General features: G+C 36.3%; 1 long non-coding RNA gene across 1 annotated transcript; it reads right to left on the minus strand.

Annotated features, from left to right (window-relative positions):
- Window positions 1-3,191: 3,191 nt before the first annotated feature.
- Window positions 3,192-9,117, minus strand: LOC128550762 (uncharacterized). The gene is made up of 3 exons (XR_008368426.1): window positions 9,009-9,117; window positions 4,659-4,757; window positions 3,192-3,477 (listed from the first exon to the last, which is right to left on the minus strand). It is a non-coding gene; the product is annotated as an uncharacterized LOC128550762 (long non-coding RNA).
- Window positions 9,118-9,706: the final 589 nt, after the last annotated feature.

A 9,706-nucleotide genomic window follows, 5' to 3' on the forward strand; every position in this document is an offset into this window, starting at 1 on the left:
AAGCTAGTCACTATTTTAAAGTATACATAAATGTATATATACCCGGTGTTCTACGGAAACAAGCTTTTACAAGACTTCTATGTTAGCTGAGAATGCCTTGATCTTGATTTTAGTGCATTTTATTTGTTGTTGAAGCGATACAACCAGCGATTTACCGATTATAAAAATTGAACAGGGATTGCATGTGGTGTGCATCTTCCCCTTTAATCATACATATTCATATGCATTTAGTAAAAATGAAATCTTACAAACCAAAACCGATATGGGAAATTTATAAGTGATATGTACATGTAGTGCCATGGTACTATGAACAGACCAGTCATGATAACTGTATTCTTGCCAAGTTTAATTGCCAGATAACAAACCTGTACCAAGATATTAACCTGACCGGAAATATCCCTCTAATCAACAAGAGGGTCGTCATGACCCACTATCGCTCACATGAGTAATACTACATTATACATGTTATTAAATCTGCGATATTTGCCATTTCAGGGGCCCTAACTCTAAGACAAATAGTGTGATGTGGCTACTCTTCGAGGAAAAAAAAACAAGATTTTAATGATATAATATTTCAATGCAAGTTTGGTCAAAATCAAATAACAAATGTGATCTCTGTCATGTTTACAATGCTAAAGTCAGGAAATTTTGTCATTTTAAGGGCCATAACTCTAGGACAAATGGTGCTATATAGCTGGTTTTCGCAAGGAACCGAGATGTTATAGATATATAACTTCTATACAAGTTTGGTCAAAATGAAATAATAAATATGGTCTCTCTCTATTGTCTTCACAAGACTAAAATAAGCAAATTTTGCCATTTCAGCCGAGACGAATGGCGCGATATGGCCGTTATTGGAGTAAGTGAGATCGTTCATAAGTTTAATAAAAATTAAATAACAAATGTAGTCTCCATTGTGTTGACAAGGATAAAAACAGTATTGTTTTGCCAATTCAGGGGCCGTATTTCCAAGTCAAATGATGCAATGCGGTTGATTTTGAAAGGAACCGAGATCTTATAGATATATAAGTTGTGTGCAAGTTTAGTCAAAATAAACAAAAAATATGGTCTCTATCGCGTTCACAAGGCTAAAATCAGTAATTATTGCCATCTCTGGGACTATAACTCTAAGACGAATAAGGTGATATGGTTGGTTTTTGAAAGGAACCGGGATATCATAGGTATATATAAGTTTGTGCAAGTTTTGTCAAAATCAAATAATAAATGTTGTCTCTATCGTATTCACAAGAAAAATGTGAACGGACGGACGGTCGGACGACGGACGACGTACAAAAGATGATCACAACAGCTTACTTTGTCACTTCGTACAAGTGAGCTAAAACATGTTACAAATGTGTTTCAGATGTAAAAATGCACTTTTTTGTTCATTTTTCCGATTGAAAATGACATGTGACAAATGTGATCAGATGTCTCATCAAAAATCGGCATCGATCACATTTGTCTCAAAAATTGTTACAAATGTGCGTGATTTCTGTTACATATGCGATCTCATTCGTATCACCTGTTACATATGCGATCGCATTTGTAACAACTGTTACAAATGCGATCTGTTACGAATGTGGTCCTAAAGCTCACTCACGTATTGTAGTTTATGAATTAATGCCTAAATTCATACGTTACTATTATAAAAACGAGCTTAAAAGAAAAAGCATTTTGTTTTACTTTAGTTCTGATATCTATTGAAGTATACGACATGCAAGAAAAAGAATCTATCACTAGTTGAAGGTGCAGATGGAAATATCTGGCTCTTAGGTTACTTTTTGGGGTAACGCGGCAGATTCTCGTTACCATCTTAACAGTTACCCTCGGGCCAGATATTTCTATCCACACCTTCAAACAGTGAAAGATTCTTCTAGTCTTTAATGTTTTTAAATTCCAAAAGTATGAACAAAGTTCCATAACTCTAGATTTCATTTTGATAAGATTATCCTCCATTTTATGAAAGAAATATAAGACACTGGTTTTTTTTTTTTCAAATTTGCTTCTGGATGGGAGGTGGGTGTAAGTGGGGCACAGACAGATGGGCGGAGATACAGATATAAGAAAAGCATTTCTATATTCTCTTTACGACTTACCGGCAGGAATAACAAGACATATTCAAGAAAGACGAAAGAAACAGAATTTTGCAATCTAGTTTGTACTAAAATGTCTGTTGTAAAATAATGCCTATCTTGCTTGACTTTTCGAAGTATAGCGAGAGCTATTCTGCCCACCCGGGCGTTGATGTTGGCGTCGGTGCCGGCGTCGACATCACACCTTGGTTAAAGTATTGCGTGCAAGTTCATATCTCGGTAACTGTTGCGTGTATTGGATTGAAACTATACACAAGACTGACTTAACAATGTTAGATAACTCTTGGTTGCGTCTAATTAAAATTATGGCCCTTTTTGGACATAGAAAATTTAGTTTAAGGTTTGCGTGCAACTGTCAAGCAATATCTCCATAATAACTACGTGTACTGAATTGAAACGTCACACAGTGCTTTCCAGTCATAACGCCTACTCAGAGAACTAAGTTAGATAACTCTTACTTTAAGTTAATTGAAATTATGGCTCTGTTTGATAAAGAAAATTTGATGGAAGTTTTGCATGCACGTTATGTTGTAACTCAGTTACATAAAGTTTACCGACCAATAACCCTTGTTTGACGTAGAACCTGTAGAATATTCGAGCACGTTATCTTATGGACAGCTCTTGTTTTGATTTTTTGTTGTTGTAAATTTGCTGCTATCTCGGTAACCACTAATGAGAATGGATTGAAATTTCACACACTTAATCATGCGCATTGCTTAGGTTCAACTACTCATTTTTGTGTTTTCGTAAATTGAGCCCCCTTTTCTACTATTTAAAGTAGAAAAAAAGGCCAAAAACAGATAAAGCAATTGCCCATTTAGATGAAATGCATATTTACTGTTCACATTTTAAACAGAGACATTATGAGTCTTTAACTCTTTTAGTGACAAGGCTTTTGAGTAGTATATTGTACGGAAGCATAATTGATTCGTTACAGAATTATTCCCTTTTATTGTTTTGGTCCCACATGGCTCTTGTTGATAACAGAATTTATTTATAGTATAAAGTATATGGGCCATATTTTTACACGGTGTCTTCAGTTGCAATTGGATATAAGACCGCAATTACACATTACCCAGCAAAAAATGACTAAGTACAAATGTTTTATATATTTTTATTTTATTAAGGATTGGCACAAAATTGTCATGGCTGGATTAAGATTACTAGTGTCAATATGAATCGACGTAGTTTCTTGCCCCGTCAACGAACGCAAGAGTTTTATGATATTAAAAAACGCTGAATCACAATTTTTTTGTCCCGACAACGGCGACAAATGTTTAAAAAGTCTATTTGTATTTGTGCTTTGCTCGTCATTGGGATTCAAGGCATCTGGTTGCAAACTCAAATGTTTCAGCTATCTCCAGCCACGACGATGGGTGATATCCTGCAAATATAAAACAAACACGAGAAAAACGGGCAGGGTAGGGTGGGAAGTTTTTAAATGTTTTTAAACTAAATTTTTTGTTTAAAGTATCAATGAATCTACCTCGTTCAGTGGACTCTGAATCGAAAAGACTGGAATCTGGCGAGACGGGCGTTTATATACCCGACCCAGAATTCCCTGATCACGTGACGGTATGGTGTATAAGGAGAGTCATTTTTGCCGAGTAAAGAGTTTAACCTTAATACGGTTAAACTGAATATTACCCAGCAAAAAATGACTAAGTACAAATGTTTTATATATTTTTATTTTATTAAGGATTGGCACAAAATTGTCATGGCTGGATTAAGATTACTAGTGTCAATATGAATCGACGTAGTTTCTTGCCCCGTCAACGAACGCAAGAGTTTTATGATATTAAAAAACGCCAAAAAGGTGAGAGAGTGAAACGAACGAACCTTCCGCCAAAGCGGAATATCATAAAACGCCATGACAATTTTATGTAACACATGTATACTAATGATTGTAAATTATAAATCAAAATTACTTATTAGCAGACGAGATATTTCTAGCTTTCGGTTATTTAACGTTGTAGTATATACGTACAAGACAATGTAAACTATTTTTAATCAGTATTACTGTATAAAATGATAAATTCAGTGAACAGGGTGAAGCTGTATCATGTCTGTTTTGGGGAAAACTTGTTCACTAGTAAATAGGAACGTATAAACAGCACCCGAAAAAATGTTAACCATAATGTCATAACCAAAAGAAGAAAGATGGCAATCGTCTGATGAAAAGTAAATGGGATCTTGATTAATCTCGGAGAATTTTATATAAGCACCCCCGTGTTTTATGAAATAAGTTCCGAGACAACTATTAACTCGTGCTCGCATTTTGTTTGCTATAACATAGTCCGGAATATAACGCCAGGATCTCCTCGGTAGAATCTGACACCAAACAAACTTTGTGTTTGGCATCATCCCTAACCACTCAGATAGCATGTTTTTAACCATCCATGTTAATTTTAGCGTTGTCATACCGGATGATCCAAGGTCATTTCCCCACAATGTATGATCAAACTTCTGGCGGCGGATTGAAAGTCAATAGGTATTGCACAGTATCATATAAGTCACAAATTTTCACCCCGCTGACGCTTTCCCATAAAACATTAACGAAATTACCTAGGCCCAAATCTTCATCGGGACGTAAATAAGCTGCCTGTTGTGCTCCTCTGATGAGTGAGTCACCAATTATCCATACATTGTGTGTCTTTACTTTCACTATTAATAGATTTAAAAAAAAAAAAAATAGATATAATTATATGGTTTGCAGCGCGAAGGGAGCTTTGGGCAGTTAATTCGATTGCAAAATTTAAAGGGGAAAAAACTACTTTATTGATTAAAATGAACATGTAAAGATGTTTTCAAGCTATTTAACCTGACAACAGAGTTAAAATAGCAATTACTGTTCTAGGGGACCTACGTATTTAAAAGCCAAAAGGTGTTGCCGGCATTCACTTTACAGCATATGGCAACTGATAACATCACTTTATAATTTTGAAAGTGACAACCCTTTGTTTAATAAACACAGACTGCCTGCCTCCACTTTAAGCTCAGCAGTCTTTTAGCCAAAATTGTATATAATACTTTATTTTTTCCTCTTTAAATTTGAATTTGATTAAAATAGGGGTCGTCAAATGGAGTTCTGGGCTTTTGGGGGTTCTGGATAATATAAATTGGTAAAATAGCCCAAAACTTATATTTATTTATTTGATATACACACTTCAACATGGCGTATCCTTCAATATAGCTCGGATAGCCGCAACAAAATTTATTATATTTATTTGATATACACACTTCAACATGGCGTATCCTTCAATATAGCTCGGATAGCCGCAACAAAATTTATTATATTTATTTATATAATATACACACTTCAACATGGCGTATCCTTCAATATAGCTCGGATAGCCGCAACAAAATTTATTTTATTTATTTATTTGATATACACACTTCAACATGGCGTATCCTTCAATATAGCTCGGGTAGCCGCAACATTATTTATCATTCAGTACAATCCTGATAGACACGGCATAATTATTTCAAAATGGCATAAATTATAATCTACAGTAAAGCTCAGTTACCCACGGTATTATTTATAAAACAATCAATTCGAAATGGCATATCCTCAGCAAAGCTCGGATAGCACACATGCACATTTCAGATTTGTATGAATAGCGTGAAGATGCGGGAATGTGTTTGTGAACTGGAAAACTAGTAGGAATTTATGGGTCTCGGACCGACTGCGGCTCCGATTATCTGATGTATGATCTATAGGCATTTGATTGCCACCTACCACGATATTTGATTTCTGAAATGGGGAATCCTGATTTAAACAAAGTGGTTGCCCCTCCTATCCTGAAAGAATGTGATTTTAGACCTGAATTTCCCAAGCCAGCATATTTGAGCGCTTTTTTAAGAACGGAATTGAACTGAAATGTTGTCAGGGGACTTCCATCAAAATGACAGAAAAGTGGGACAGATGTTTTGTTCCTGTAGGCCAAGTATGTGGCTTATATGATCATAATACTGGGTATTATGGGGATCGATTTTAACATCTAAATGAGTACCGCAGCCCCTTTGGTCGGTTTTCGATGATAGAAAATAAAGTCTGATCATGTTGGTTCCCATAAAAATATCTTGATCACGCAGGACATACTTTTTGGAATTTTTATTTGGTAAGGCGAACTCACTAATACGAAGCAGAGCTAAAAAGGCCAGAGAGAAACAGGCCGCGAAAACATAACCTCATATTTGGATCGACATACATGCTTAAGGACGCAAATGAGTTTGCTGAGGATTGAGCCGGTGATGGGTTGTCTACAATCCCAGTTCTTGCGCCTTTTACGCAAACCCTCTAGCATAGCTTTGATCATGAAATGTTTTGTGTTGTCCGACAATCCATTGATTTTGTTAACGTAACTTAAAGCGGCTATATGGCCGCTAACAGTTGAGTGAGAGTACTGATTCAAGGACAGGTAGGCAATGAATTCTGCTATGACGTTAGTTTTAGGTGGAAAATGATGTTCGAGACCTAAGCTGTTCGCAAATGCAGTAAAATTATCTAAATAGTAGTTGTAGCTCTTTTTTGTATTATCCGATATAAAGGCTGCTATCAGGGTATCTATTTCGGATTGAAGATCTCCACGCACTCGGAAGGAATCTGGCATGGTTCGAGGGCTGGCTTCTACCGGAAGTGCTTCGAACAGTTTTCCCCACTGAAAACGACTAATAGAGTCAGCGATAGTATTCCCGTTTCCCCGAAATATGTTTACATTTGACTTGAATATTTTGTTGTAAGAGAATAAGAACCAATTTGCGAATTAAATGCATTATGTTTCTGTTTTTTTGAGGACTTCTTATTTATTATTTCAACCAAAGCGCGGTTGTCAGACCTCAAGAGAATTTTCTTGTTTTGCATATGTCCGCCCCAAATGAAAATGCAATGAGGATGGGTACCAGTTCGAGATATGTTATATCCCCAAAGACATGATTTTCCCAGTGAGATGGCCATTTAAAAAACCGCCCATGACCCATGGAAGTAACACCCACAGCCAAGGTTACTATTGCCGGAGGCGTCGGTAAAAAGTTCAAGGGTATCATCGTGTAACCAATCTAATTCGCTAAATATACATGTGCCGTTAAATTTTTCAAGGAATTCTAACCAGGTAGTCGCGTCATTTCTCATGTTTCTTGATATTCTAATAAAGTGATGGGGTTTCTTAGCATATGCCATGGCATCATAGAGTCGGCGTAAAAATGCACGACCTGCCGGTATAGCCTTAGAAATGAAATTCAATAGTCCAACCACCGACTGGAGTTGTTTCAATGTTATTTTCTTTTGGTTTTTAACTAAAGGTTGTAGCTGACTGATAGCTTTTCTTATTTTTTCACTAGGAACCCGAATCGTCTGATTTTTAGAGTCAATTCAAGTCCTAAATATGTAAGACATTGTGTAGGACCGACCCATTTTTCTTCACATAAAGGAACGCCAAGTTCTCGACATACGTGATCAAAACTAGACATCGAATGAAGGCATTTATTTACAGACGATTCAACCATAAAAAAGTCATCCAATAGGTGATCAATATTTCGCGATCCTGACTCCTGCTCAGCAGACCACTGAATAAATTTTGAAAATTTTTCAAATATGAAACATGAGCACGACGCGCCTGTGGTAAAGTTTTTTGAAACCAGTAACCTTCGTCGGATTTGATACCCAGAAGTTCAAAATCACCCGGCCAAACCGGGCATAGATTAAAGGCAGACTTGATGTCTGCTTTAGCCATATATGCACCAGTACCAAGTCTGTGGACCATGTTTACTGCATTATCAAATTGAGAATATTGAACCTTGCTATATTCTGGACTTATGAATTCGTTCACACTGCTACCAATTGGATGTGATAAATTTGTGATAAGTCTCAACCGCCAGAATTTTTTGGAACCAAGCCCACAGGATTTATACGTAAATTTGATATAGGAGGGGAAGGAAAAGGTCCCATTAGTCTACCTAGACATTTCTCTTCAAATAACTTGGCCGACAATACAGATTTATGCTGTCGTGCAGAAGACAAATTTTCGGATATTACTGGTATTCTAGGACCGCAATAAGTTGAGTTTAAATCCTGAACAAAACCGTCTAACAAAAATTTGCATCGTCCCCATCGGGTAAAAAATGTAGTCTTTCTTTTAACACAGGTGTTTTAACGGGTGTTCTGGCCAAGTCCCAAAGCTCTCTGGCCTTGATAACGTTGGTTTGGTTGTCGAGCATTTGGCCTGAAATTAAGACCATTTATTGACGAAAAGCGGGCTTGAGGAAAATGTTGTCTAGGACGGATACTAGCAAATGAACTTTGATTATTTCTTAAATTTTGCTGAAAGTAAAGCGGACAGTACAAAGCAGGGTGATCACCAGAACACCTTAGACATTTATGGGCGTAGCTGCATTGTCTTTCGTTGCAAAACCCTTTGTTATTAAAAGGGAAACATCTTTTGTGGCTAGACTGTATTTGAAAACTTTGGATAGGTTGTACGTATAACATCCACAGACAGGGATCAATCGTTTCCCATTTTAGGCTAGAGTCAGTAGACATTTTGAGTCTAAATTTCGAGTCGTAAGTAGCCCAACCAATGTGTTTCGACGCTGCAAACCTTATATTAGCTAAGTATTGCAAAGATTTTGGGTTTGACTAGGGTGCTTCTGAATATAAATGCAAATAAAAATTATGAAAGCGTCAGACCAGACTTCGATTTTTTCCAGCAATTTGTTGGTAGAGCTATTTTCAGCTGGAGAAATCATCAACTCGCCGTTCAACACATGAATTTTTTGCTTAACGCCAGAGTCCAACCCTGGTTCTTTTTTTAACATAATTTTGCAATTCTACATATTGATTGGCCCAAATTTTTTCTTTCACCGTTTGCGGGACGTGTGTGGCTAGCATACAGTCTGGATTATTAAAAATGTTTTCACCTGGTGAAGACAAATTCAATGGAGCTCCAACTGTTAAATCAGATGGCACCCCAGCTTGCTCCTGGACACTGTCACCTCCGCCTTGGCCAGACGTCCGCTTCCTCTGAACTGTTGGCATAGTTCTTCCTGCTGCTTGCGTTTCGGCATCTTCGGATTTTATCTCAAGATAAAATAGTGAAAACTGTGAGATAAGATGGCCACAAAATGATTTAAAATGATCAGAATTTATATATGTTTGAAAACATCCACAAAGGCAGAGTTCGAAACCCGGTAGCTCAGAAATTTTCAGGACCCATCAATTGTTTACATATCTATATGTGCACGCGCTTCGCAACTGCATGCGGTCATGACGTCAGCGACATAAATTCTATAATTTATCTATTTATAGATCAAGATCTGAATATAATTATTATAACAATAAAATATTTATAAATAATTTGATTTTTAAAGATTCATCGATTATGATATGCAACATTAATTTACAAGTTATTGATCTCCAATATAATCGCATGTGCTCACCATGTGCTGCCACGTGGTCGTCTTGAAAACCTGCTTTAAAAGCATTTTAAATCAGTGCAAATTTATAAATTTATAAAAAACAACATCTTAAATTAATTTAACATAGTTTAGAAAGAAAATATTAAGTCTTAATAAGTTTTTAAATGTTTTTAAACTAAATTTTTTGTTTAAAGTATCAA

This window comes from Mercenaria mercenaria, chromosome 18, assembly GCF_021730395.1.
Source record: "Mercenaria mercenaria strain notata chromosome 18, MADL_Memer_1, whole genome shotgun sequence".
Classification (NCBI taxonomy): Eukaryota; Metazoa; Mollusca; class Bivalvia; order Venerida; family Veneridae; genus Mercenaria; species Mercenaria mercenaria.